Source organism: Lolium rigidum, chromosome 3, assembly GCF_022539505.1.
Source record: "Lolium rigidum isolate FL_2022 chromosome 3, APGP_CSIRO_Lrig_0.1, whole genome shotgun sequence".
Lineage (NCBI taxonomy): Eukaryota > Viridiplantae > Streptophyta > Magnoliopsida > Poales > Poaceae > Lolium > Lolium rigidum.
Window position 1 is genome coordinate 90,559,585 of NC_061510.1, and position 26,982 is coordinate 90,586,566.

Here is a 26,982-nt window from a genome sequence, read left to right on the forward strand (position 1 = left end):
GGCTATGTTATTTTCGAATTCTACTCGTGCTATCTCAACGAGTATTTCTACCGAAATACCCCTTCAATTTTCAACATGCATGCTGCAGCCCGTAGTGTAAGTGCCCTCCTGCCTCTACCAAGCTGAACTATTATTTGATTGATTGCTTTGCTTTGCTTTGCTCATTAACTTCTTTGCACCGTTGCAACATTATCTTTTCAAGTGTCTGGAGATGGAGGAAAAGCTGAGTTGCGCAAGAGCCCTGACTGATGACTTCGATGCACTGAGCAAAAGGATCAAGGAGCGAGCAAATCTTATGATCAATTCAGAGTTTGAATCTCATGTTGCAGCTGCTGGCTTTATGGTGGCTCTTCTTGATACAAATTAGATCAACTTGTGGCATTCCTACATAATTTAGTAATTTTTATTCTGCATTGTTATTAACATATTTGCACCATTTTGATTGATCATTTCTAGTGTATTGCGGAAGAAGCTGAGTTGATGTCTGAGTTATTGTCATGTGAAAGGAGGAACAGTGTGGAGAACGATGTGTTCATTACTGAGGTGCTGGATGATGACTCCTTTAACTTCAGCAATAAGGTCCGAAAGGCTGCGTTTGAAATTCTGACTACGTACAAAGGGCCTTGTCCTGACTCTGTTGCTGCTTCTTTGTTGGTATGTTCATGTTCGTTACAATAAATTTGTGTTCACAAAATTTGAAGTTTTTTATGCCATAATTCATGCAAGCTTAATGCCACTGATTTTAAATGATGTTTGAAGGGCATGAGAAAGGAGGCTAATCTTGTACGTGAGTTGCTGAAGCTGAATGAGAACCACATGGACCGCTTCGCGAGGCTTAACATTTGTGAATGTCTACGGGAGCGTTTACTAAAATTTCTTATCAGAATTCATGATCGCAAGTTTGTTTCCTATAATTTCTTATCAACATTCATGATTGCAAGTATGTTCTGAATTCCTTGTTGCATTTATAGTCTGGTATGAAGTTCAAATTTATTTTGTGCTGTCAACAGATTGCTGTATGATACCGCTCCTGGTACTGCCATATCATGGTATGATCTCTATAATAAACATGATCTTGTTTTCTTGTTGCTTGTTTATACAGAATGATGGAGCTCCTGTTATTAATTAAACCCTAGCCTCTACCCATCTCCTCGCCAGATGTCTCCTGCCCCATCCATTTGTCCTTGTCTTCTATGTGTTGACCCCCACAGCATTTAATCTAGAAAACATCCTAGATCCAAAAGATGAAAGCGGCTTATGCACTAATATCATGAGTTTTTGCGCAGGAAAAAATATCCGAGCAGCAGCCGTCAAGATGTGGTGACTTGCCTTGAGATCATGAAAACCAGAACGGAATTTGAACATGTTAAGGAAATGCCGCCATTGGGTATCATCCTCTACAGAGGTATGGTGAATTTGCAGGATCTTCTATTGGTGTTAGGACTGATATTTACAATCTACTCTAGGAATTCTATACTTGATTTCTGGTGCATTTCATGGTTGAGACATTCTATCCTTCCAGAAGTTGATTTGTGAATTGCTCTGTTGTCTGTGCATCCTTTGTTTGCATGCGTTGTTCAGTGTGCCGATGGTGCACTTCCCTCTGAGCTATCACATCGCATTATTTTCCTCTTCTCTATGCTTAATATTACAGTTTGATTTGATCTGACTAGTGTTTCTTCCGTATTAAGATCTTATGGAAACCACATGGAGTTGTGACAGGCTGTTGCCCTGGAAGTTTGGTGATGTTCCTTTTGAATTCTATTTGGTTTATCTCAATGAGTACTTCTACCGAAATACTCATGCAATCAACGTGCGTGCTGCAGCCCGTACTGTAAGTCCCCTCCTTCCTCTACCGAGCTAAACTGTTATTTAATTGATTGTTTTGCTCATTAGCTTCTTTACACTGTTGCAACATTATGTTATCAAGTGTCTGGAGATGGAGGACAAGCTGAGTTGCGCAGGAGTTTTGACTGCTGATGTTGATGCACTGAGAAAAATTATCAAGGAACGAGCACTCCTTATGAGCGAATCAGAGGATGAATCTCCTGTTGCAGCTGCTGGCTTTATGGTACTTGTCTGCTCCACACAAATTTGATCAAAATGTGGCACTGCCTTTATATTTTTCTAGTTCATATAGTGCTGCATTATTATTAACATAATTTTACCATTTTTGTGATCAATCGATTCCAGTGTATTGCGGAAGAGGCTGAGCTAATGTCTGAGTTATTGGCATGCGAAACTAAGAACAGCCTGGAGGAGGATGTGTTCATTACTGAGGTGCTAGACGATGACTCCTACAACTTCAGCAATACGATCCGAAACATTGTGTTTGATATTCTGATCACTTATGAAGGGCCTTGTTCCGACTCCATTGCTGCTTCCTTTTTGGTATGTCGTCTGTTACAAAAACAATTGGTTTACCTAATTTGAAATTTTAATGTTTTGATGCTTTTATGCCTATACGCTTATTGTCACCAAATTTAAATGATGTTTGAAGGGCATGAAAAAGGAGGCCAGTATTCTACGTGAGTTGCTGGAGCTGAATCAGAATCACATGGACCGCTTTGCCAGGCTTAACATTTGTGAAAGCCAACGGCAGCTATTACGGAAATTTCTTACCGGCATCCATACATTCAAATTTCCAATGTATGATCTGGATAACAAGTATTATTTTGCATTCTTACATTTATATTTAAGGCATGGCTTTTAATTTTATTTTGTGCTGTCTACAGATTGATGACATCTGTGCGAGCCAAGGAAAGTGGTCCCTTGACCGATGATGGCATTGCTGTTGCTAGCACTCCCATTACAAGCAATTATACCACTCCTGATACTGCCATATCTTGGTATGATCTCCATAATATGCCATATAACTGTATGAAATTTATTATTTTTGTGTTTTTATTGCATTATATTGTTGGGCAGAATTGTGACGTACTGTTACATGTGAAATAAATGCTAGGGCTCCCAATGATGGTGAATCTGGCCAGGAGAATAAGATCAGTCGTATAACTGAATGAAGAATGCTTTGATCATGTATTAGTTAATTATTTATGTTACTTTTGTGCAAATCCTCAGTAACAAGCGAGACATCTTACTCAAGTACACTAACTAATATCTTATGTTTCTTTGTCATTTGTCTTGTGTTGAATTATATCATATCTACTTCTCACTCCGATTCATATTACTTGTTGCTAATACACACTAATATTGATCGAGGGAGTAGCTTTTATTTGATGCTGAGCTATTTGTATTTTTTAATGTACGTGTTCCTCAATGGATTAACACTAACCACTCACATATGATGCACAGTCGCATTATGGATCCCCTTTTTTGCAAGTGTTGATGCGTGCAGCTCTGTCATCCTTGCCGTTTCTTTTCTGTCGTTGTGAGTAGAGCCTCTTCAAGAGATTGCAGATGTAAAATGACTACCGTTTCCTATCACATTGGAGCAAACAAATAGCACTAGATGATGTAGATGGAGAAAACGGTTTACATTGTGATGGTGCCGGGCTCACCCTTGTCGGGATGTGGAGTTGATGAGTAGTTTGGCTAATTTTGACTTTGTTAGTTGGTAAAGTAGATGTTATTAGAGGATTAGTAGATACGAGACAATACTACGCACACTAATACACAATAACCAAACATCTGTAAGTTATATCTGTTCAGATTTGCAGGCAACCAAATGAAATGGCATTTGAGTGCCTAATGATGCAACCCATGCTATCAAACAAAGTGCGTTTTTGACCCGGAACTCGTCTGAAACGAGACGTGCATTTCGGAGACAAAAATCCACTAAGACAAAGGAAATAGGAGTTGCCACACCTTGCCGTGCCATGTAGCAGCAGTGCAGCACAAATTGCCACGGAAACCTGCACATATATAGGAATCATCTTTGGTTTTTTTTTTGAAATGAGAGCATCGCCCCAGCCTCTGCATCTAAAGGATGCACACATCTTTTCTTTATTAAATAATTCGCAAAGCTTTACAAGGAGATACAAAGATCAACTCGAAGCCACCTTTCTAGCGACAACTCGCTATACCTACAATAGCGATGAAGAGGGTGACCATGAACAGGGCCATTACCCTGACCATACACCAACACATATCATCTAAAACTGAATGCCTTCCCAAGCCGCCATTGGCAGGTGAGAAGCACAAGCAGTTAAGCAGACCCTGAGCGCACGCCATTGCACACGTCACAGAAGTTGCTACCTCCGTCTTCCTCGCACCCATCTCCAAGAGGGATCACCGCATTGACCTTGCCAGACCTGCCATCGACGCCACCATGACGCCTGACAGCACCACCATCATGTGCATGCTCTTCATCCCGCATCCAACACCGATACTCCGCTGCGCCATGCCGCCGAGACTCACCATCGCCTACGTGGTAGATGAACACCACACCACCGTCCAGCAGCTGCTCCAAAAATGATGCCCCAATAGGTAGAGCGTCGCCATCGTCCGATCCAGGAGACCCAGATCTAGGGTTTCCCCCGGAGCAGCACGAGTGAGTAGACACAGAATGCGACGGCAATGCCTTCAAGAAGGTAATGACGCATGACGTCACCATCGCCCGCCACGACGGGGGTCGGAGCGGCAGCCGCGCATCCCCAACTCGCTGCTAGGACTAGATGTGAGATCAGGAGATCGTCACAACCAGCCCCAATCCGGCCGACCACCTCCGACGGAGAAGATGGGCACCACCGCCATGCCTAGAGCAGCTGCCCAAGGATTCCTCACGATGCAAGAGAGGCCCGATAGCGCCTCCCTGCAAACGACATCGCCACCTGCAGATCCGCGCCATGGCCGTTGCCTCCCCGCACCGCTGCATCAGGGAAGGCCTGGCGGATCGCCGCCGCCGTGCCTGCCGGTCCGCAGCCGAGGAGAGTCCGCCGTCGCCGCCACGCCACCAAGGATTTGCCTGGCAGCGCCTCGGGCGGCGGCGGCGGGAGAGGAGGGCGCCGAGGGGAAGACGAGGAGGAGCGCCGGCGGCCGCCCTGGCGCGGCGCGGCGCCGCGGGGGGAAGAGGGTTTGGAATCATCTTTGGTAAAAGCAAGAAAAACTAAAGCAGCAATAGTTTGCTTGATGCTTTGGTAAAGAGGAAAGGAAAAGGGGCAGCGATAAGTAAAGAGCCCGGCCTGAAGCTAGTACAAGGGGACAGCAAGCAAAGAATCAAATGCACTTCTCGGCTAGAGGGAGGAGCCAAGTAGGTGAGGCGCCCGTTCAGTTTCCAAGGGCTCCTCCCTGCTTGCATATCTTGCATCTCTGCTCTGATTTGGGGTCGCATTAGCAGTGCGAAGAAGCAGATCATCAGAGCACTTGAGGAATTTCACTCAAGACTTCTGTTTTCTCAAGCTGAATTTTCAAAAGAAAATAAAGGAAAATTATCAAGCTTGCTATCAAGGTACGTACTTACTTACCAGCTTGTAACAAATGGTAGCACTTCATTTTTTTTTTCGTGCCACGCAGCTATTCTTGCAAATTAATCTTCGCATGTACTGTACCTTAGAGTACTAGGTGGATTACTTAAGCATTAAATTTAGAGGTCATATTCTTCATTTGCTTATAACAATAGTTTAGCTCTTTATATTCTCGAAATCTCAACTAGCTCTTGAAATTTTGTTGCTGCATAAACATGATATACCTAATTTCATCTTGATATTTGTATTTGCCTTTTATATAAAAAAAACAAAGGGTGGAGCACTGGAGCACAAACACACACGAAACATTTTGTCACATTTCTTGTTTCGTGTACGCAGGTGTACGCAGGTGGTGTGGCAAGCGATCTTCAAGTGATCGGTTAGACTGCTTTTCTAGTTATCATTGCAGTTCTTCATTACATGTTCTCGTCTACCGTCCGTTTGCGTTGGCCTAAATGATCGAAATTGACCAAGCATCCGTTTGCGTCGAGGGATGCACCCAGCGGCACGACGTTTTTGTTTTGATTTTGCATCTTTTTAATATAAAAACATAATTTACATAGTAAAGAAAAGAAAAGAAAAATATAAAAGCTACCACCTGCACCTACTCGTCATTGTCGTCGTCGATCACGACGAAATCCGGCCGCGAACAGTTGGCAACCGGCGGAACATACGCCGGTGCCGCCGGCGGTGGTGGAGGTGGAGCAGCCCACGCCGGTGGGGGAGGTTGAGCAGCCCACGCCGGTGGTGGAGGTGGAGCCGCCCACTGATTGTAAGACGGAGGTGGAGCCGCCCACTGATTGTAAGACAGAGGTGGAGGCGGTGGTTGCGGTTGCGGGAACAAGTCCTCGAGCGCCCATCGTAGGGCATATTCCTCCGTGAGGCCCGACGGCATGATGCCGGTGGCGTACCGGGGTAGCGGCGGCAGCACCGGTCGGTCCACCTCCGACATAAGGACGTCGAGCCTCTCGATCTCGTCGTTTGTCATCATCACCGGGAACTTGAACTTCCTGCCCTCCGCCATGGCCGCCTGTCGTCCGTGGCCTCCTCGTTGTGGTAGGCCAACGCGTCGCAGTCCTCGTCGGCGTCATCGTCCCATGGAGGCGCCGACGGCTGCCATGTACGACGACGAGGCGGCGGCAGATGGTCATAGGGGAAGTCCCTATCACCGAGGAAGCCGACCTGCCTCCTCGGATCCTCCTCGGTCAGGCGCTAGTTGTGCCAGCTATTGGAGTCGACAACGAAGGCAGGATCGACGTGGAGGTCTGGCGGCAGGTACCGCCGCCTGCGCTGGATCTCGGCGCTACTACCTGGCTACCGTAGAGGCATGGGAAGGACAGGCACCCGGACGTGGCTGAGCCTCCAGCCGCCGCCAGCAAGGAGCACACCCCGCCAGCAGTTGCACGGCGTCCAGTTCTTGTGCATGAGCCGCGCCACCTCGATGGGTAGCGGCACCCTGTTCGCGCTCTGCCTTCTTGGTGCCGCTGTCGGATGCTTCGGAGTCGTACTTCTTCTTTCCCATAGTTAATGCGGTGGCGCGCGGCGGTGAGGGGTGGGAGTGGAGGTGTCGGTGGTGTGGGAAATGGCAGGGACGATGCCGATCGACTTTTAAGGCCGGTCGCGCACGGAACACGATGCCATTGATGGCGGCGCAGAAGCCCAGCCGCCGCCCGCCAGTACGCGTGCAGATGATGCAGATGAGGCAGCCACGACATTGATGGCGAAGAAGTGATGACCGCCGAAGCGGTGGCCGCGGAAGCGATGTGCTCGATACAGCCCTATGGCTCGCTGCCAGGTGCGCCCGGTGGAAAAGCGAGTGGTCACTTGGCGCGTCGGTGCATCGTCCGTCGCGACGCATTCCAACGCAAATATGTGCCGCATTTTCGTCTCCTCAGACGGCCTGATCAATATGCGTTAACCCGTTGGAGATGCCCTAAGTTCGCTACTGCCTTTCTCTCTTGGTCTTGGACAGCGTGTGTATTAACCATGAGTGGTCCTCGGATAGTTCAGGTAATGCTCTCGTGCATTTTACGTTGGAGACTAGCTAGAGAGCGCTTGATCACTCCGTGTAATAGGAGAAATAATACTAGTATGGAGAATATCATACCAGGCAGTCGCACTAAATTCTGTATTCGCAAGCCATACTGTAGAACGATAGAGAGGGAGAGAGTTCGGCGGAATATGTTGGATGTTGTATTGAGCCACTCGAGCGAGTATATATAGGGGTACAAGTCTTGGGAGGCAAGAAGACTATCCTAGAGATAATGCACGAGATGATTACAAATCATATACTACCAAATACACATATACTAAATATATCTCTAACACTCCCCCGCAGTCGTAGCGGTACTGACGTGAACAATGGAAGCGTCGCAGACGGTCAGACTGGAGAGAAACTGAAGGTATGAACCATCGGGTTGACACTCCCCCGCAGTCGTAGCGGGAGCGTCGTGGACGATGTCGCGTCGCGGATGCTTGGACTGTAGAGGAAGCCGAGGTGCTCGTGTGAGGTGGTAGCTCTTGTGCCGATGTCGAGGTAGTTGAGAGCGTGGGTGCTGCAACCTTGGTCGAGGAGGAGCCGCGTGAGGGATTGCCGTGGTCGGGTGCCGGTGTCGATGTAGCCGCATGCGAGGTGGTGTGCGAGGAGAGTGACGGAGACGCGCCGAGGCAGTCGTGGAGATGGTCGATGCCGAAGTCGATGCAGTCTGAGCCATCAAGGACCAAGTGCAACCATAGTTTTGCCAGAACCAGGCGCACATCGGGGACGAAGGCATACTCTGGTTTTGCCAGAACCGAGTACACATAGAAGAACTCGGCGGTGACGCGGTCGAGGCAGTCGTAGAGGCGATGCCAATGAAGACGTCATCGAAGCCGATGAAGATGAGGCACCGGTCCGAGCTTGCCAGGCCCGGGGACACGTCGGGGATGAAGGCACGTGCCGGTGTTGCCAGTATCGGGCGTGCGGGGGCAGGAAACAATACAAAGTGCACGCCATGTCGGAGTAGACAAGCACAGGAGATCTCAACAACGGGTGTCGGAGTAGAGGAGCAGGTGGCATAGTTGGGGAAGAGGCGAGGACGCTGGCGGCAAAGCTGTAGTGTACGAAGATGTAGAAGGCGGCAAACCCAGCGGTGACCTGGGGTAGTCATGTTGGACGCCTAGACGGGCGTTGCGGTGGTCGGCGAGCCCAGCGCGACCTAGAGTGATTGGCGAGCCCAGCGGCGACCTGGGGTGGAGGCGCGACGACGGTACACGAAGTAGGCGAGGAAGACCCGGCGACGTGACGAAGACCATGCGCGGACGGAGGCGACCCGCGCTGAAGGGGCGGTGCGGTAGTAGCCTGGAACGTCGGTGCGCGGGGGACGGCAAAGTAGACTGCGTGCAGTGATGTCACGACCCTGCAGGGCGCGAGTCGATGCAGCGGCGGGAGGCCACCAGCGACGTACATGGCTCGGAAGGCGCGTCGGAGGCCGGTAGCATGGACCAAAGGCGGCGGCGATGTGGCCCGAAGGGGTGACGCAGCGGCAACCCGTAGCTCGATCAGTGGTAGGCGCGTGCTCGGGGACGTGCTTGGCGGAGACGTGCGCGCTATCGGTTGATCAGACCGACGGCAGCGCTGTACGCGTCATGGCGTGGACGACGTGCAGATCGGAGTCGATGGCGGCGTTGTCGATGTAGTCCCGATCGATGGCGACGAAGACGGACATGCGATGGAGACCGTGCGAGCAAGAACATCCTGCTGCGATGCACGTAGGGGCACCCCGTGTGCGGCGCGTGCGGCTGTGCCGTGTGGTTGATGGCCGGTGCAGGTCGATACCGTTGTCGGAGTAGAGACGCAAGTGGACGATGGCGATGGGCGACTAAATCCGATCTATGATCGGTAAACCAAAAAATAAAACGCCGGTCGAGCTATCGGCGACGCAAAAAGAAAACCAATCTACAGATTGAAAAAAGAAAAACTCGAGGGCAGCGGATCAACGGATCGGCAGATGAACCCTCATACAGGTTGCGCGGCTCCGGAGTAGATCATGGAGATCGACCTCCCCGGGGGCGGCGCGGAAGCTTGTACGGTGGCTAGGTCTAGGAGCGTGCCGCTCTGATACCATGTAGAACGATATAGAGAGAGAGAGTTTAGCGGAATATGTTGGATGTTGTATTGAGCCTCTCGGACGAGTATATATAGGGGTACAAGTCTTGGGAGCCAAGAAAGTTATCCTAGAGATAATGCAGAAGATGATTACAAATCATATACTACCAAATACACATATACCAAATATATCTCTAACACGTACCATATATGCCAAGAAAGGCTTAGATCCCAACTATCTTTTTTTTTCCTTCTAGAATGCATGCAGCTGTGATTGTTTTATTTTAAACAAGACCGAGAGGCCTAACTTATATTGAAAGCTTCAAGTTACAAAGTCTTCAAAAGGAAAGCAAAAACAACGTACACCTGCTACAAGCAACAAACATAGACAGTCAATTTGTCAGCTCACGCACATGCTGCTGGGCTTCTCGTCGCTCGAGTGGACCATTGCGAGGCAAAAATCTGGGACCTTCTAGCTATCCGATATTTGTATTTATATTTTCCTTTTATTTTAAAATATATAGCACAAACAAACGTAACATGTTGTCATTCCTTGTTTCGTGTATATGCAGGCGGTGTGGCAAGTGACCGGTTAGATTATCGGAATCAATTTGCTACTGCTTTTCTAGTCGTTGTCGGAGCTCTTCATTGCGTGTCCTCGTCTGCTGAAGATCCATTAAGTTCGCTGCTGCTTTCTCTCTCTTGGTCTTGGAGTTGGACAGAGTGTGTATTAACCATGAGTGGTCCTCGGAAAGAAACGGTAATTCTCGCCTGCACTTTACCGTAGGAGACAAGCTAGATAGCACTTTTTCGAGACTAGCTAGCACTACTAGAAAAAGGTTTATAGACTCAGAGATATTGCTGGCGCGTCAAAAAGTGGTGCGCCGGTGCTATATTACCGTCGGCGCACCAAATTTATGGGCACCGATGCTGATACCCAAATACTACCGACATACTATAAAATTGGTGCGCTGGGGGTAAGGGTCGCCTAGGCCCCGGCTGATGCATAGCTGTCCCCACACCCCCCCTGATATCACCGGCACACCAATATACCTGTGTGCCGGCAGTAAATGGTGACAGATTCCCCTCCCCCTCCCCCTCCCCCTCCCCCTCCTCTCCCTCCATCGTCTTCTTAGTTTTGAAAAAATAAAAAAATAATAGAAGTTTGAAAAAAATAAAATCTTTCGAGATGGCCATGTGTTATGTGTTCTATTTGTTAAGAAAATTAACAAACATGAATTTTGACATAGTACGCAAATGGATTGCATACGACCTGCAATGAAAAAGTTTTTTATATGAAAAAGTATCTATAGAAAATTTTACATCCGATTTCAGTTACCTACCGTTTACAATTTTTTTAGATTCCCCAAAATCAAAAAGAAAATACGATTTTTTTCAGGTTTTAGATTTTGATGCAAAAATAAATAAATAAAAGAACTTACTGCCGGCGCACGGGCATAGTGGTGCGCTGGCGGTAACCTAGGCTATATATTGAAACCCAGCTGGCTTGCCTTATCCTTCTCTTCCACTTCTCCCTCCTCCTCTTTCACTTATCCTCCTCCTCCTCTTCCTCCCTTTGACCACCTTCTCTTCTCCTCCACTTCCACTTCTCCCATCTCCTATTTGACTTCTTCACCTTCTTACCCATCCTTCTTCATCTCCCTCCCTCTGACGAGCACGTTCTCAAGTTACTCACTCCAGTGACCACCTCCTCAACCTCCCTCCAACGATGGATGCCTCAGGCCGACCTCCCTCTGACCTCCAGCGAGCTACTCCGGCAACCACCTCCTCTCACTCCTTCAACCTTCTAACTAATAGTTACCAACCAATACCGTACTTATAGAGTTACCCGAGTATTCAAGGTTTAGTTACCAACTTATTACACTTGCAGTTATCTAGGTGTCAAGTTTAGAGTTACCTAGGTGTTTACGGTATAATTGTCATCACCAAATAGATATAATTAATATACATTCTAGTTAGTAATAGTTGTCAACTCAGTACTGATAAAGTTACCGAGGTGTATAGGGTATAGTTACCCATTCACAGTACTAACAGAGTTACCCAGGTACTCAGGGTGTAGTTACCAACCGATAAGACATGGACTTATCCAGGTGTTCAGGGTGGAGTTACCGAGGTGTTCATGGCATAGATATAATCACCAAATAGATCTACACTATGCCAAAAAGGCTTACCAGTGACGGGCGTGTTTTCTGGAGTGCTGACGGTAGAGGAGGGCGTCAGAAGTATACAACCATTGGTAATTGTTACCAGTGATGGGTATTTCTAACGTCGGGGGTACGATGCAACACTGACGACAATCATGATTTTCGACCGTCTCTAGTAGATGCTCACCTGGCAAGCGGGGCGAACTTAGGAACGTTGTTCATGTCGATCTGACGAGAATAAACAAGACATGAGCGTCAGCAGTAACGTGTCGGTGATGTGTCTACATAACATGCGGCCATCAATTCTGTTGTTCATGTGATGGATTACCTTTCGTATGAACCGTCGTTTCTACCTTCTCGCTGACGGTCCAGTTATAAGTCGTTTGTCATTGGTACTGCACCGCCGACGGCCAAATTTAATCTCAGCGCGTCATTAGTTGATTAGTACTGACGATAATTGTTTTCCCTGATCGTCTCCAATAGTGTAATCTATGACATGCATATGAATCGTGACAGTCGCTCTTTTTTCTAAGCAATGGCGTTACAATTTTTTTAAACGTCACTGGTTATGATTTTCGAATTTAAAAAAGTCCCGTATTTTCCATTTAAATACATTTTAGGGTGGGGTATATTATGTACAAAAGCAGATGTTTTGTATGGATACAAATTCAAGAAATACGCCAAAAATAGTCCCTTCGTTCCTTGTTATAAGATGTTTTAAGCTAAACTTCTTATAACAAGGAACATAGGGAGTATTTCCGGAGGATTTCTTGAATTTGTATCCGTATATAACATCTGCTTTTATACATAATACACCCCACCCTAGAATGTTTAAAAACAACAGAAATAGCAACACTTTAACATAACTGCTTACATCCATATGTTGAGTTTGTAGATCAACAATGGTCCTTATTTTCATGTGCAAATTATTCAACATCCAAAGAATGAAAGAAGGAAACTTTTAAGCACCACAACTTGAAATTGATCCTCTCTATCTTCAGTCGTGTGAGGAGCTTTCACGTAAAGGAGGCTTGTAATATTTTGTCTGCAGTTAACAAGATACATGTTTAAGAAGCACTATCATGCATGTAGAGCATACATAGGTTGATAATTTAACATTAACATAAGAACAAGCTAACCAAAGGGGATATAAGCATCATAACAATGAAATATATTTTATAGTAATGAGCACGCTGGATAAGTAATAGGTACTGAAATTCATATATATTGCAAAGATTTCAGATCCAGCAGGATTAATTTGCTAAACAAGTACTATTCAGACAAATGGTTGAGGCGACAGTGCTTACAGTGATGTCGTGGGCTGTACTTGCTGACCTGTGGGTGAACAACCCTTCGACATAGGTGCTGCTACTCTGTTCAAGAGTCAGGGCGGGAGGATCTTCCCACCTATGGATCCAGGAGTTCTTCGTTCATCTTCTGGATCCGCATGTCCTTCGCACATTCACTCCTCTGCTTGATGTCATCGTTGTTCGTGGCAGACAATATCTGTTTCCGTAAGTAACCACAACTGTCGAGCACTTCACTGATCTTCCCTTGATCTTGCTACTCTATATCAGCCCGTGTTTGCAAGGAAGTTGCGTCCATTCTACAAGAAATAAAAACTAGTTATAAAAAATGAAATTAGAAGTATCTGACCAATTGAAACACTACTGAACTACGATGGGATGGAATACTGGATAACACATTAGTAGAGTACAAGAAGGATATAAATATGTCATTATAACCACAAATAAATAATGTGTACATATGAAATTTATTAAATTATGAACCATACCAAATAGTAAAAGCATTATACAGAAATGTAACTCTCAAATATAGCAGAACATTGTCAAAATATAATGCATCAGCAAAAAAGGGGGAATATTTGAATCAAATTGGCCTAACCATGCATATACGATCATCACTCAAATATATCAATAATGGATCATCACTATGACTAAGTAAAAAATAGGAATTATATGAATATATAGTGAATATAAAAATTTAAATACATAGATATAGCAAGATAGGATTACCAACATGGTTAACTAAGCAAAGTAACTACATATGAAGTCTGCTGGCATGACCTTTATCTTAAAATTGTTGATGACTACATGGAGTACCTGCAGGGTATAGTGAAAAACAAACGTGAACATAGACAATTGACAATCACTATACACAAGTGTTACCAGCACCTAGTTTAAGAGAACAAGAAATCTTACACGGACGGTAGACAAACCATAGTAGGAATATATAATAGTTCAATAAAATCAGATCTGTGAAAACAAAAAAATAGAATTATACAACAATTAACCCATATTTCTATGAACAATTTGTCAAATATATTTGACTTGGAGATGGCTCGTACTGGTATTTGTCAATTCACACGATTCTTGTTTAAATAAGGACTACCATACAGGTAGATCATACATAGGTGTTCAAAAGGTACAACGTTAAGAAATGAACAAGTTAACTAAGGGGATATAAGTATCATAACAAAGAATATATTTTTTATTAGTGAGCCCACTAGATAAGAAATATGTACTAAAATTCATAGTTAAGAAAGAACCAACTTTTCGAACGCATCCATGAGTTCTTTGTTCATCTTCTTCTGGTTCCACATGTTGTTCGCCCATTCACTCCTCTCCTTGTTGTCATCGTCGTCCTTGGCAAACACTATCTGTGTCCGTAAGTAACCGCAGCTTCAGAGCGCTTCCCTGATCTTCCCTTGCTCTTGCTTCTCTACCACAACCCGTATTTGGAAAGAAGAAGCGTCCATTCTACAAAGAAATGAAACTAGTTATATAAATGAAATTAGAAGATAGGATCATCAACATGGTTAAGTAAGCAAAGTAACTACATATGAATTATGTTGGCTTGACCTTAATCTAAAAATTGTTGATGGATGCAAGGAGTGCCTGCAGTATATAAAGAAAGACAAACGTGAACATAGACAATTGACAATCTTATAGAGAAGATACAGAAACCATAGTAGGCAAATATAATAGTCCAACAAAATGAGAACTATGAAAATAGAAAAGAGAGTTATACAAAAATTAACCTACATTTCCATGAGCAATTAGTCAAATACATGTAGAGCATATATAGGTGCTCAAAAGGTTCAACATTAACAAAGGAACAAGCTAACCAAGAGGATATAAGCATCATAACAAAGATTTTTTTTATTAATGAGCCCACTGGACAAGTAGTATGTACAAAAATTCATAGTTAACAGAAAATTAATTTTTCTCACACATCCCGGAGTTCTTGCTTCATCTTCTTATGGCTTCGCATGACCTTCGTCCATTTACTCCTCTGCTTGTTGTTATCGTCATCCTTGGCAGACACAACATATTAGTTAAAAAAATAAGAAAGCTTGGATAGACGGTAGAGAAACCATATAATAGTCAAACAAAATTACAACAGCGAAAATGGAAAAGAGAGTTATACAACAATTAACCTACATTTCTATGAACAATTAGTATGGGTCCCAGTACAAACTAGAACTAAACTAGCTAAACTAGCAGAGTACAAATCAGTTTTAAATTGGACCTAAACTAGCTAAACTACCAGGGTGCAAAACGACTAGAGCTTAAGTGTGCGCTTGCCTCATTAATCTTTCAGAAAGGTGAAAAGCGTAGGAAAAACAATCGATCAGCGCCTAGGCCTTACCAGAATCTTTGTACAAATTGGAGCTAAACTAGCTAATTAATCCCCAACCCAATCGTATTAGGGATTTAGGGTTTAGGGGGGAAGTGAGGGTTTACAAGGGATTTGGTGAATAGTGCTCCTGCGCCCAGAGATTTGGGGATTTGTGTGTAGGGTTTACACAAAGTAAATAAAGAATACTATGGCCAGCGAGGTAGAGAAGATTGGGAAGAGGACGGCTGGACGAACTCACCCGCATGGCAGGAGCTAGGGTTTGGCGCGGGCCTGCTCTACGGACGAGGAGAAGAACGTGAAACGCGTAGGCGAAGGTGCAGAGGTGGCGGAGCTTGGTCATCGAAGCTAGGGTGCAGCGATCGCGGTGGTGGCGGCAGCAGCGCGGAAGTGCGGGTGCACGGATGTAGTGCGGCTGCTGGGGTTTTCAGAGAAATGGATTTGGGGAATATGACTGTCAAATGGATTTGGGGGTATCCCGCTGTAGCCGCGCTCCTATCTGTAGGCACTTAACAATGACGTTCAAGTATGAACGTCGGTGCAGATGTTCGTGAGATTTGCGAGATCTGCGTGCAAGAGATTATACTTTGGCAACATAAAAACATAATACAATGCAATATTTCAGACTAAACTTGTGCTTAGACTATAGGATCAACAAGAGAGGTTTACAAAATACATCTAATGCTAGTGCCTAAACAAAACCGACCGTCGAGCTGCTTGATGCCACTAGAAACAACCAAAAAACTAACATAGCGATTTGCCTACAACGAACTCAGCTCCTCGCCTCCATCTGCAGCAGCTGCCTTCCTGGCCCCTGCTGCTTCGGTGCCTCCTAATGAGAATTGTTGAACTGCAGGGGATTTGACAGTTCATCGAAGAAGTCCTGTTGCGCCAAGTTGCTCCCGTAATGCCCCGGTTCATCCAAATCATCAGTATCTTGGAAGAAAACCGATATATCATCCAGTTCTTCCTTGAGCAGGCAGGTGAAGACGGCCATCTCAGTGGAGGTGTGCCATCCTTTCCCCTCCATCTGAGCGGCGTGCTCGGGCTTGGAGAAGTCCACAGAAAATAAACCACTTGACTCCGTCTTGAGGGTGACAATGGAGTTTTCCGCCATGTCATTTTGGAGGAAGCAGGAGTCGAGGAAGGTCCGGATCATCACTTCGGTCGTCCTAGCCCTACAAATAGCCCAGACGGTAATTGCCGCCTCTTTTTCATCGAAGCCTGCCCTCTCTCCACCGTGGGAGGCAGCTTAAAGGTTGCCATGGGAGCGGAAGGGAAGCTTGGGGGAGGTTGAGCTAGGAGGGGATGGAGATGTGGATTTGTGTTGCACTTTGGAGGAGAAGGAAAGTGGAGCATATCTAATATAAATATGAAATTAATGGAGGGGAGGGGAGAGTGCAGAGTCCCAAGACATTCATGTATCTTCACTTCGCTGACCTCATCATGAACTGATGGCGCAACCCCAATTTTCCATGCGAGGTGGAGTAACCCAGTGGAGAATAACTGCACTAGTAGGCGTGACCTTCATCATGTGAATCCAAGAAGATTGCTCCGAATCTTAGTGAGGAAGGAACTCGGCTCAGTATGGGGGATTTAATCATTTCATAATTTGATTTAGAGATTTCTAACTGAAGTCAGTCGGAAACAAAAAAAAATGTGTATTTAGGCAGGTCCAAAAATACTGGTTACAATTTATCTCTTCAACCTGAGTCAATGGCATGTGGGTCTCAATTGTTGTGGGACACACATGTCATGGTAAATGCAGTGCAACTGCGCTAGGTCAGGATATGTGACAATATGTCACTGATATGATGGGCAGCAATTAAATTCTAAACATCCATGTTAAATTTAAACACTTTATTTGGTATATATAACGATAAATGTGAACCGATTGTTCATAAAGTTGGCTTGTTAACTTAATTAGAGATGGAACCTCCCTACTTAATTTGAAACAACCAAACCAAGAGTTTGTAACAAGTTGGCTACATATCCAGCTCACCTTATTAGTGGGAAAGACATTATTAATTATTAATTATCATCTGATGAAAGTGAAGTAATAATAATGTAATGTGTTTTAAACATAAATCATTAATTACAAATGAAATAAGCTTGTTAATACTAAATGTTTAAGTAAAATGCAGGACTAACCAAAATATAGATTCCTTGCGCGTGGGGTCATGATTAGGGTTACATTGACTCTTGGGGCAAGGCAACAAGGAAAGCTCAATTTAATGGTGGTTTATTCACAAAGTTGGCTTGTTAACTTAATGAGACTGATATGGAACATCCTACTTAATTTGAAGCAACCAAACCAAGAGTTTGTTACAAGTTGGCTGCATCTCTAGCTGATCACCTTGGTGGGAACAACTTTTTAATTAGTATCTGGTGAATGTGAATTAATGTTCATGTTTTCTTGAGAGAAATCATTTATTACAAATGAAATATAAAGTTGTTAATAGTAAATGTTGAAATAAAATGTAGGACTAGCCAAAATATAGATTCCATTCATGTGGGGTCATGATTAGGGGTTACATATTGACTCCTAAAAAACAGGGCAAGGCAATAAGCAAAGCTGAAATGGTAGTTTATTCACAAAGTGGGTTTGTTAATTAACTTAAGTAGATTGATGGAACATCCTGATTAATTTGAAGCAACCAAACCAAGAGTTTGTAACAAGTTGGTTGCATCTCAAGGTGATCTCACCTAGATTGGGAAGCTGAATTTATTAATTAGTATCTGATGAATGTTAATTAATGTTAATGTTTTTAGACTGAAGTCATTTATTAGAGATGAAATAAACTTGTTATTAATAGTAAATATTGAAATAAGATGCAGGGTTAGCCAATTATAATATATTTATTCCTTGCTTGTGGGGTCATGGTCATATTGACTCCTGAAAACAGGGCAAGGCAATAAGAAAAGATGAAATGGTAGTTTACATTCACATAGTGGTGTCTTAATTGTTAACTTAGTTAGATCAATAGAACATCCTTCTTCATTTGAACCAACCAAACAAAGAGTTTGTAACAATTCAAGAGTTTGTAACAAGTTGGCTGCATCCTGATCACCTTGGTGGGAAAGATTTTATTAGTTAGTATCTGGTGAATGCGAGTTAATGTTCATGTTTTCTAGACAGATAACATTTAGTACATATGAGATATGCTTGTTAATTGGTATAAACTGTTGAAATAAAATGCAGGATTATCCAAAATATAGATTCTTTGTGCACATCTGTGGGGTCATGATTTAGGGTAAAGTGACACGTGAGAAGGGTGTTTGTTTACGATACGTGAGAAGGGTGTTGTGAAGTGTATAAGTGGATTGTTCCATAAATTTATTCTTTTAGTTGCGTTGGCTAGTACATGAAGCTCGACACAAATGAAAATGACCAAAGTAATTAGGTTTTGAAATTAACCTTCCCTCTGGTGAAATATACAAAGATGAAACAGTACAACCATCAACACCGTGAATTATTTCATCATAGTGTCTCTTGATGCACTTCAAACACTAGCTTCATCATCTTCGATTCCTCACCTTCATGAACTTGATTGCTGCACTTTACGCAATTTCATGAAACTCGCACGTCCTGGAATTTCTGTAACGAATCAAAATTGTGCGGACGAGATAAATCATGGCATATTCCCTGTAATTTGTTGACATGAAGAGTCTTTGTTCGAAATGAGCGTTCGGTTACAACTGACATGTCTTCTCCTTACATATGTGACTGGTCAGCTACCTACCAACTGCGCCCATCGCTACTACTAGATATCTCAGTTTCTTCCACATCCTCCTTAATAAATACAGAAATTAACTGGGCCCATGACGGAGAAGATGAAGGCACCATCCTCAAATAAGTGTACTTAATTATATAGCTCTTGTTATTTAGTCAAGAATTTCTCAAATTTGACCAATATTATATAAAACAGTACATATATATACTACCCCCATTCCAAAGCTTAAGGCTTATATTATTTTTAGAAAGTCAAACTAGCTATGTCAAGGTTGACTAAGTTTTTACCAAAAAAATTAGTAACATGCAAAATACAAAATTAATATCATTAGATAATGAAATATATTTTCGTATGGTATCTACAAAATATCATATTATTTGATAGATTCTTCTAAAAATTTGATCAAACTTTACTTGGTTTAACTTTCTAAAAATAATATAAGCCTTAAGATTTGGAATGGAGGTAGTATGATATAATCAACATTTCAAAGCGGATTGAATGACATTAATTTGTGTGTCTACATTTTCCAATTAAATTGATCAAATTCAAGAAGGTTGGACTTAGGACAAGAGCTAGAACTACACTTTATTTGAGGACGTAGTAGCAATGTACTCTCCCTCCATATATAGTAGAGAATAGTGAACATTCAGCAAAAAGCGAAGACCAACGCCAAGCTATAATTCGAACTCATACTATAAAGTGCATAAAAACACATAATTGAGTTAAAACATTGTCAGGTGATGACAATATACCTAACGGAGTACATTGATTTAGCATTTCTGGGGGCTGGTATACACTTGGAATAAATCTAAATTACTACTAGTTATGTACACATAAAGATATGACCCCTGGATATATGTATATACATGCTATACACCGCCCTATATAGGTAGGGTTGATCAGCCTGATGCATAGCCATCATAGTAGTCATAGTATGTCCATTGTTCTCACCATAAGGCGGCACCATCTGTAGTTCAGAGTACTCGACGGTTCGGCAGTACTCTGCCAACAACTCATCAAGAGAAAAAGGCTGTTCATTATGCCATAGACCACCTACTTCATAACCAGCGACTACTTTCGGTACCTTTTCCCAGGATTGAGTCTTGTAATCATAAGATCTAATTTCGGACAAATCTGCATAGTAGATGTTGCTGGCTTGGACGGTAACCTTGCTGCTGTTGACAGAGACTCACCGATTCATGCTGACAAAGAGGGCGTGGCTGCCAATGGTTCTAACTGGCCCGCGGAGGCGATTCTTTGTGTCCACCCGGTAGACCGGTTCGCCATCGCCCACCTGCCCGCTCACCACAAACAGCAGCCCCCTCCCGGACTCCACGAGGTAGAACAAATTCTCTGAATGTTGACCGGCCAGAACAGGGGCTTCAATGGTGGTATTCATCTCCACTATGATGCCTTCCATGGCGTTGGCAGTCATGGTGGAAATGATGGCATGTTTATCGGTGACAAACACGTCACCAGTGAAGTGCGTCATGCTCCGGACAACTACAAATAGATCTGCAGCCCTGTACAATTCTTTCTCCAAATCCAAAAGCAGAGGACCCTGCCTCGCTGCTCTCATCAGCCGCCCACCACACGGTGTGATTTTAAAGGTTCGATACGAACACCCTCAATGACAGGGACATCGTCACGAGTACCGCAGACACCTATTCCACCAGAATTTGCACCTTCAGGCACTTCAGTGCACCCGTTAAGGGGTTGAACTCTCTAGTCTTGTAGGGCTGCACTCTCTGGCCTAGCACTATAAGTCCACCCGAGGTGCCGACAAAGAAGTACCTATATACATAGAAGAGATTTTGAGAATTAAATCAATGAAAAATATAGCGGTACAGATCTACAAAACTCAAAAACTCGTTCTGTTCTAACAAGTAGAAGTACAAAATAACGACTATGGGTGTTATAGTTCTCAATCCTTGTATGTTGTACTAAATTTCAGAGGGATTACCCCTGTGGAAATTAAACATTCCACCCAGATCATCCAAAGTCTTATTGTGGCTAGTTTCTCATAACAAAATCTTAACCTGATACAACCTTGGCAAAACGTTAGAACATTTGTGAGCCTATATGTTTTCTGCTGAGAATGAATCAGTGAAACATCTATGCTTTAGTTGTTATGTCTCCAAACTTCTCTCAACTACTCAGGAAACAAACTTTGAAATCATGATGTAATAAATTTCTTGCTATAAGGCTATTTGCTAGACCTATTGATATCTTGGGAGATTATAATAACTTGCGTTGGAATTGAGAGACTGTGTTTGATTTCAATGAAATGGAACGGGGCGGATGCCTTATTTCTAAGAAAGTCGATCTACAAAATTGAACATATACATCGAAAAGAAGTACCTGCGTATAACCCTGGGGATCTTTTTCTCCAGTAAGTGGCCAGTGCTCACATTCAATACTGTGGCGGTGGCGTCAGCGAGATCATCCCCCGACATGGAGTGCTCAAAGAATATCCACTTGCTAAGCATGAAGTGCTCTGGTGGCGTGGCACGGCGCCAGGCCCCGCAGGCTGCCCGGAAGACATCGTAGTAGTTGAGGTCGTCGGTCAAGAGGTAGATGTCACCGATCTTCTGGATTAGGTCATCGGGGAGAGTCGCCCAGTCGGCCACACCATGGCCGGCCATTGATGGAAAATTGAGAGAGATCCCTGGATTCTGAATCGAGCGAGAGTGGAGCTAGGATGACTGTGGGTGTAGGTGCACATTAATTGCTTCCCGAAGAGATAATATACTTTTAAAGCCTCAATCGAAATGGCAACGCCGTGTGTGAATCGAAGCGACAAAATTGATGCTTCTGCGATGGCGTGCAGATTGGCGCGAATGGCCGGCAACCGTCGTAATCACACTTGCAAACGCGTAAGCGTCGACATAGCCTACCGCAACAAAGCAGCGACGCATTGGAAAAGGGAAACGTACGCCGCTGGTATAACAAAACGGGGTCGAGCACAAGTCGATATTTGCCGAACCTAATGGCGACGGACATATTTTTCTGCTCGTCAATTCTAATGACTAGACCTGTGATGCCCGCAAATAGTTGTGTGTCACCGATTTTTTCAGGGCCCAGGTCGACCCCCGAAGACAGAACCAACGACGATATTTTATTTTGGTTGTCAGCGGTAGGCGTCACAGAGATCATAAAATGGTGAAATGATGACATATTTTTTTGCGCCCGTCACTGGTAAGGGCTAACAGCGACGGAACATTGATTTTGCGGCATGGGTGCTGTTGCGGCTATAAGCCTTTTCCATGTAGTGCCAGTCACCATGCTCTGTAGGTAATACTTATCCACCCATTACCTATAGAGTTATCCACGTGTTTAAGGTATAGTTACCAACCCAGTACCTTTATATATTACCTAGATGTTTAGGATATAGTTAATAGCCGATTGCATAGAGAGTTATCTAGGTGTTCAGGGTAGATTTACCCATGTGTTTAGAATATGGCTCTCATCATCAAATTGATGTACTTATACCGTGCACTCTGAGTAATACTTATCCACCCATTACTCTGACCAATCCAATACTTATAGAGTTGTCTTGGTGTTCACGGTATAGTTACCAACCGACTACATATGGAGTTATCCAGGTGTTAAGGGTAGAGTTATTCAGGTGTTCACATTATGCTATCATTACCGAACATATGTAGTTATCATCCTCTCTATGTAATAGTTATCCGTCCATTATTTATGGAGTTATGTTGATGTTTACGGTATAGCTATTATCACCAAATCGATGTAGTTACCCCATGTACTCTTGCTAAAAGTTATCCATCCATTATTTTTGGATTTACCAATCTATTTGGGTTATAGTTATCGTCAAAAATTCAATTAAGTTACCCGTCTGCTCTCTAGCTAATAGTAACCAACCAAGTACCGATGAAGTTACCCGGGTGTTTAAGGTATAGTTACCAACCTAGTACTTATAGAGTTTCTGAGGACTTCAGGGTATAGTTATAAACCGATATGCCCGGAGTTATCTAGGTGTTCACAATAGAGTTACTGATATGTTTACGGTATATCTATCATCAGCAAATCGTTGTAGTTACCCTTTCCTATAGACAATAGTTATCCACCCATTTCGTATGGAGTAACTCAGTTGTCCAGAGTATATTTATCAACAAGTAGTGGAAAAACTACAGCATGTAGCACAAGGGTGCCCACGAGTGCCACTTCCAAGAAAATCATCTTTTTCGAGGGAGCACATGTGATAAAAAATGGGTTTTACAATAAAAAAATACGTTTTTACCCGGTGACATGTGCACCCACGCATTCACATGGATCCGCCACTAGCAAGAAGTCGACATAGTTAGCCCGCTGTCTAGGCAATAATTACCAACTTACCTATGGTGGTACACATCTGTTTTTTGTGTGTACTTGTCATCATGAAGTCGACAAACTTATCACCCTAATACTTATGAAGATGCCCATGTGTTTTATTGTATAGTTATCCACTTGTCCTTGATAAAGTTTATCATACCAAAGTGGAACTCACCTATGAAACTATGTGCTAATTTCCAAGCTTAAAATATCAAAAATAACAACCAAAAGTGAGATCTAGTTTCAAGCTAAAACTAATCATGTTACATGATAGGTAACTTACATACTACAGCCTAGATAACTAATGTGTTAGATGTGGATAACTTTTGGATTCGAGAAAAGTCATCGAAACGTAACAACATAGGATCTAGTTTCGAAGATCTCGGCGCGACTAACCCAACTTTAAAATGGTTCCTAAACCAGATAACGGTTTGACCTGCAAAACATTATGAATTTTTAGATTTTCATATTTAGTTCCCACGGTGTCAGTAATTTTGTTCTTTTATGTTTAGGGAGTAAACCATGCTAATTAGCCATTGGGCCAGCGGAAGCACTCGCACTTGCTCACGAAATTCTCGTGGATCAGTTTGTCGCAATCGTCCCTATCAAATTCGCGAGGATTTGCAGTTTATAAAATATCTGGAGCATAGCAGCGTCCTTGTCTTTTGTCTTTTTCCATGCATGCAAAAACACCTTTACGCAGCCCATTCAAAGGTAGGGTAGCTTATATGTTACAGGATGGGTAACTTACATACTATAACATGTATAACTCATATGTTAGAGATGGGTAACTTTTGGGTCCAAAAAAATCATAGAAATATATTAACATGAGATCTTATTTTGAAGATCTTGCCGTGACAAGTCTAATGGTAAATACAGATCCTAAATTGGATAAACTGTTTGAGTTACACAACTTTTTGAAGTTTTTAGTTTTTTGCACCTAATTATTAAACGTAAGTAAGAATTTTGACCTTTAATGTATAAATCCTAAGTAGGAATAGTACTATTACTACCTCCATTCCAGAGGTTAAGGCGTAAATACTTTTTTAGTTTTCGTCACAGAATAAGGCGCGGGTGTGACACCATGTGTGTGAGAAGTCGCTAAACTCCCGAAATTGCCCCTCCTTTCGCGGATCAACCTCAAAATTCATTGTGTTGTTAAGCTCGAGGCCGGTCCTAAGAATTTGAGGGTCTGAGGCGAAACTAGAATTCAGAGCTCTTTGTTTAAATAAGTGATTAGATGCATTTCTTTATTCTCTCATTAATACATTTCCAATCGCTAAACCTATCGTTCCCTCAATGTATTTTTGTAGTTGCTAAAATTAAATAGCTTACAACAAAAAACAGAATACTTTGTCAACATGTTTTAAATAGACTAACCATTTTTGATCACGTAACCATTTTAAATAGTTCCTCGAAGTGCTCATGTTACTCGTTAATTTTTTTAAAGAGGTCCTTTTTGTGATGTTACTCACTTCTATTCTTACTTTCTCCTTTTTCTTTTCTGAGCACCAGATTTTGATTTTCTAGGCGTCACATAACAATGCTCCCTAAAAAATGCTTAAATAAGAAAAACAACAACTAGTTAAAACTAGAATTAGATCTTGTCCTCTGCGTGCGGCTGCAGGTTGAAGACGATAGGTGGGCTGGAGTGCGGGCTGACTAGCAAATTAATGCGATGGCTTTTTTTGCAAATAGTACCGTTCGACAGTTTTTTCGGATCGAGGGAGTAATATATTTGCACCAGGACATAGGGATTTTACCAGGGATCATCCTGGGGGCATGAACCTATATACATCGTGTGTGTCTAAGGTTGTTAGCTAGCCCGGCCATGAGATCATGATCAAAAGTCCCACCTAAATATAAATCTAATAACGGTAATCGAAACCCCTGACAATTGGAGCACACCGGATAGGGGCTTTGTGCATCTCGATGGGCTCATTGTTTCATTTCACCACTGGCGGTGTCGATGTTGTGGGAGGTCTTCCCTGCTCTGCCTCCAAGGATTGCTGGAACACTACATGCCACTTAATCCACTTAGGCAGCCTGTAGTTTGCCATCGACTGCCTTGGTGACATCTAGATCTGTGGATGGGTACCTGCAGTGGGAGGAGCCCCGACATCCGAGGGGCACTTTGCTCCTAAGGTTTTTATCGAGCTTGCGGAGGAAATAGCGCATACCAAAAGATACCTCCGCTGTGGTTCGACCTCTGACTCCAACGATGAGGAATTGGTGGGGTCCGAGGGGGCATCGCACCTACCACCAGCACCAATCGGCGTGCCCACTCGGAAGAAGGTGGCATGAAATAGATGTTACCGCGTGGCCGAAACCCTACCAAACTACGAGAGGCTCAATCAGCAGAGGAAGAATACTATGGTCCTCCTCCTCCCCCTCTTTTACACTGGCACAGGGTCAACCCCCACCGTGATGGCTCACGCAGGAAGAGGCCCGCAACTGGAATGGCTATTTAGAGTAGTGCAGCGACCGAGAATCGTTTCCCAAGCCACATCCCCGGGCAGCATGGAACACTCCTTGTTGCCCACCGCATGATATCATCAAGTAGAACCCACCTAACGGCCTTCCCCAGAGGAGAAGTTTTTAATCTGCCACGCTAACAGGCGAGGTGCGACACCCTAATGCAAACTCCTATGCAGCAAGCCCTGGGATATCCCGAGGCCCACGGAACCCCTCCATTGACTACCTTTGCCCTCTAAATCGACAAACGGGCTGGAGGAGCGTGAACCTGGTCACCGAAATACTATCCCATCTTTTACCGCTTCGCCCATCAGAACTTTAGGCTTGGGGGCTCACGGCCCCAGACAATGGTTTGGGCAGCCAGCCTCCCGAGCTAAGGCTGGATCCTCCTATTTGCCTCTGGTGTTGTACCCATGGGAGTCCAGAGTGCATCCTACAACGTTCTCATGGATGGAAGGAGTATCCTCAAGATGTTATACCGTCGCACCCTACGTAGCATGGGCATTTTGCGGGCCCGAGTATGCACCGACATCTATGTTGTAGTGTCTGGTGCCCATGGCATGACTTTACGCCGGATCGCCCTCGTCGTATGTTTTGGCTAGGAGAACAACATCCTATCAGAAACGATCACCTTCATGGTGGTCGACTTTGAAAGCAGATACAAAGTTGTCTTAGCACGATGAGCTTTCATTTAGTTTGAGGCGATTCCCAACTATGCACACCTCCAGGTCAAGATGTCGAGCCCTCATCACACATTGTAGTGAAAAGAAGCCTCCCAGTAGGCACCAGGATCGACTGACGACCCAACCGGCTTGTCGATATCCAAGGGGTATACGAAGCAACCATCGACTTCGCCCGTCTACGAAGCAACCATCGTCTTCGCCCGTCGCATAGCGATTTAGCCGGAAGGTGACTAGGACGGCCTCGCTATCCGAAAGTTCTTAGGTGGCTCCGGAACATCGACGCCACCCGGCACTTCACCAACCAAGTCCTTTGGATTGTTGTAGAACTCTATGCAGAAGTCAAATGCATCAAGAGCGGCCACCCCAAAGGAAAATTAACTCTCACTACATAGTTAACCATAATAAGTATGGGCGTAA

At 43.9% G+C, this 26,982-nt stretch overlaps 1 long non-coding RNA gene across 1 annotated transcript; it reads left to right on the forward strand.

Annotated features, from left to right (window-relative positions):
* Positions 1 to 1,303: 1,303 nt before the first annotated feature.
* LOC124703776 lies at positions 1,304 to 2,014 on the forward strand. The gene is made up of 3 exons (XR_007003251.1): positions 1,304 to 1,405; positions 1,692 to 1,834; positions 1,931 to 2,014. It is a non-coding gene; the product is annotated as an uncharacterized LOC124703776 (long non-coding RNA).
* Positions 2,015 to 26,982: the final 24,968 nt, after the last annotated feature.